Here is a 4,458-nt window from a genome sequence, read left to right on the forward strand (position 1 = left end):
TTCCTTTGTTTTAAAAAAAAGGCGCTAGAACAAAAAGGGAGAGTTTGGAACTTTGAAACAATTGAAAGAGTGATTTAAGTTATTGAGGCGAATGTTCTGAAATCCGAGAAAGTTGCAGGAAAAAATATATCACAACAATCTGAAAGCAAACTAGTCTAGAGGGAGATATTGAGGTATTTTCTTAAATGAAAATAAAACCTTGTTACAACGCAAGCCACCACATACAGCAACAGCTTTATTCTTTGTTCCGCTCTTCGTGAAAAAAGAGATGGAGGGAATGATCAAGGTATCACTCGTTCATATAAGGGCTTTTGTTCCACCTGTGTCAAAGCAGAAGGAATGGTGCATAGGTGACTAAGTGATGGTGCAAAACTGTACGAGGATGGGTGTGTTTGTACACTTGTATGAAGGACACTTCAGCATAGAGGTTGATGTTCGCCATATCGTCTGTGTGATACAGTTGCCCTTGCAGGTAAAATAGTTCCACATTAATCAGTTGCAGTTAGCAACATCCCAAACTAGTTGCCGACAGGAAACTATCATGTGCATGGTGGGTCAAACCATGAGGGATAGTGGGATTGTGAGGAGCCCCTACAATTCTCACTTGGGGCCAAGGGGCGGGGGAGAGGGGGGTGGGGGGGAGAGGTATTGCGTGCATGTGCAGTTGATGATGTTCACGGTGGTGATTACTGTCTGTGAAGTCCCAGCAGTCGGTAATATAAAGAAGAAGGTGAGGATTCAGAGGAATTAGACCCTAAGAGCTTCTGGTCATGATCTCGATCCCCAGAAAGAGGAGTGTGGAAGTACAAAGAAAACCAAAGGAAGTCTGACTCTGTATGTGTATCCATATAACTGAAGCTGTATGAATTAATAAGTAAAATACACCTGTGATAAAATCTACTCACGGAGAAAAATTTTGTTTTACTTCAAGGATTACAGGAAGTGTGGTGGAAGTTAATCCTAATGATAGTTGCATTTAGAGGAGGTGAATGTTATCAAACCACAACAATATATGATTTCTGTGATCCAGAGGCATCATTAATAACACTCAATGGTGACATCTCACAGTGCCTGATACTTGGCTTCAGTTGCAGTCCAGTTGCATTTGCAGGAATACATAGGAATTCTTAAGAACTAAATACATAGAAACCAGATACATAGAAATCAAAGCCCAACAATCTTAGACTCATGAACCCTCAAGTGAGCTAATGTGTATATTCCGTAAGTCACTGGCAAACAGGTTCTTTGTGGCCTAAGGTGACAGAGGGATGGCCGAGCAACCAGCGACGGAAGGGGCTGACATGACAACAGGTAGAGAGAGCGGGGGCATGTCTTGTATGAAACTCACAACTCCCAGTCCTTTGGGCAAAGGTTATATTTCTCATACAGGAGGAAAGGGGGAAGGGGAGACTCCCAAGTGAGGGTCTGAAACCTAGTGGTTAGGAGGGGAAAAGGGGAATAATAAACACTTGCACTTAGAGATCAGTTGTGTGTCTAATTGACATAGAGCTTAATGGGGAAAATCATTTTGTATACATTGTTTCCCAGTTACAGAAGAAATGTTTAAGCCTGAGATACTGGGCGCAATTCTCCACCCCCCACGACGGGTCGGAGAATTAGTGGGAGGGCCTCCCGACATTTTTCCCGACCTCCCGCTATTCTCTCCCCCCCCCCCCCCCCCCCCCCCCCCCCCCCCCACGGCCGCCCCAGGACACGAATCGCTGCTCGCCGTTTTTTTACGGCGAACAGCTATTCTCCCCTATCTGATGGACAGATTTCCCAGGCCTTTACGGCCGTTTTCACGAACGCAAACGCACCTGCTCTCACCGTTCGTGAAAACGGCCACAAAGTGCCGTTCTGGAGAACGATGGCACCGATTGGCACGGCCGCACCACGGCCGTGCCAAGTGTGGCATGGGCCTGCGATCGGTGCCCACCGATCGCGGGCAGCGGGTCCGAAACCCGCGCACTCTTTGTTCCTCCGCCGCCCCGCTGGATCAGTCCGCAGGGCGGCTGAGGGGCATGATGGCCCGCGCATGCGCGGGTTTCACGCATATGCGTGATGATGTCATCTGCGCATGCGCAGGTTGGAGCCGTCCAATCCGCGCATGCGCGGCTGACGTCATCGTGCGCGTCAGCCGCCGTTACCCTTGGCGCGCGGGCTTAGCGACATTCGCTAAGCCTGCGATGCCGTGGTTCACGGGGACCCGCTGCCAGCCCCGATCGGGGAGCAGAATTGGGTTCCGGGAAGGGGCGCGGAGGCTGCCGTGAAACACAGCCAGTTTCACGGCAGCCTTTGCGACTCTCCGCATTTGCGGAGAATCGCACCCACTATTCTAGAGAGAGAAAATATCCCCAAGATGTGAGTAATAGAACATAGAACATAGAACAGTACAGCACAGAACAGGCCCTTCGGCCCTCAATGTTGTGCCGAGCCATGATCACCCTACTCAAACCCACGTATCCACCCTATACCCGTAACCCAACAACCCCCCCCCCCTTAACCTTACTTTTATTAGGACACTACGGGCAATTTAGCATGGCCAATCCACCTAACCCGCACATCTTTGGAGTGAGGGACATGTATACTGCTGATTGTGAACACAGTAAGAAGCCTTACAACAGGCTAAAGTCCAACAGGTTTGTTTCAAATCACTAGCTTTCGGAGCACAGCTCCTTCCTCAAGTGAATCACCTGAGATTCACCTGAAGAAAGAGCTGCGTTCTGAAAGCTAGTGATTCGAAACAAACCTGTTGGAATTTAACCTGGTGTTGTCAGACTTCTTACTGTGCCCACCCCAGTCTAACACAAGCATCTCCATATCATGGCTGATTATAAAAGGATGGGTATTGTTGATGACACAGAGGAGTCAACATGATTTATTGTTGTAAGCAATTTGCAGCTCAAGGGGTAGGCCTGTATGTGTGCAAGGATAAAGATTAGGAACTATTCTGCTCAAGTAGCAGGATGGGAAGAGTGTGGGACATCTGGTTGACACTGCCTAAGAAACTTCCAGTGTTTCTCCCATAAATAGTAATGTGAGACACCCCAGGCGTACCCCAGACTCAAAGAACTGCCTGATTGCTATACCCACACGATGCCAATAGCTTGGCATCCAGATTTAACATCCCCTCTTCCCCTCCTAACCACCAGTTAGTGGAAATTCACAATGAGTCAGTGGGGGGGGGGGGGGGGGGGGGGGGGGATGAGCTTCCACTCTGATCAAAATTAAAGTCCTTGCACAAAAGAGACAGAGATAATTATAACCTCCTGCAGTATAGCACCTTCATCTCTATTCAATCTTTGTGTGCATGAGAGTTTGTGTGAACAAGGATGTGCACCATGAGAGAGTGCTACCGATTAAGAAAAACAGTTCAGACCAGTCTTCTAATTTCCCAGCTTTTACTAGGATTCCGCTTTAAGGTAGACAAGATCAATTCAGACCAGTATTATTCCCCTTTGTTACTGTTTTTTCCTCCTGGGCAGGGATGATTTATTGAGTGGAAAATGGGACGAGCCCTTTGGAGTATGAATATTACCCGGGCATTACAGAATCGAATGTTGCATCAAGTTTGGAGGGAATTCTGGGAACAAACCAGCACCGCAATTGATGAGGTTGAATGTAGCCATCTGTGTGAGGGCTCAAGGAATCAAACAAAATCTCACTCCTGTGAGCAGGTAAGATGGAGTTAGATTAATGATGCTGCAACTATACTTAATACCAGGACACCATTGTAAGTAGTTTAGGCTTAGGTACTTTAGACAAGGAAACTGTTAGAATTAGATTATGGAAAATATTAAATAGGATGAATGATGCTATCAGAATGAATTAGATGGAGATCAAATTCTGAATGCTCATTTGCAAGATGTGGTGAGGGAATTGGAAAGATCTTGCCCGATACATGAGGTTCCATCCAAGCCCAAACAGGTGGCACTTGCAATATCTCACATGTTTGATAGTTTGAGCCTCACCACTGGCCGTAGCCTCAACGATGGATGTAATTCCCGTACCGGTCTCCCCGAACAGGCGCCGGGATGTGGCGAATAGGGGCTTTTCACAGTAACCACATTGAAGCCTACTTGTGACAATAAGCGATTATTATTATCAATGATGGCAAGAACAATCGTCTCCATTGGGGTCGTGATCTGTAGTTGCATATGTTCCAAATCAGTTTGTCTTGCTGTCTCTAGTAATGTGCAAACTTGCCTTGCAAGAGAGAGGTAATTCTGTCATTAAGTGTGGTGCAATTTGCTTGGGTGAATGGTTGTCAAGGCCCTCCAAGGAATTTACAATCTCTCTAATGATGGATCAAAAGAACTATAACATTCTAGCTGACATTTCCCTCTGTTTTTACCCAGATAAAAGGAGATGTCTGGCACTTAACTACGACGCATATGAATTTGTGGGCAGCACGGTAGCACAAGTGGGTAGCACTGTGGCTTCACAGCGCCACGGTCC

Source organism: Scyliorhinus canicula, chromosome 16 (genome assembly GCF_902713615.1).
Source record: "Scyliorhinus canicula chromosome 16, sScyCan1.1, whole genome shotgun sequence".
Classification (NCBI taxonomy): Eukaryota; Metazoa; Chordata; class Chondrichthyes; order Carcharhiniformes; family Scyliorhinidae; genus Scyliorhinus; species Scyliorhinus canicula.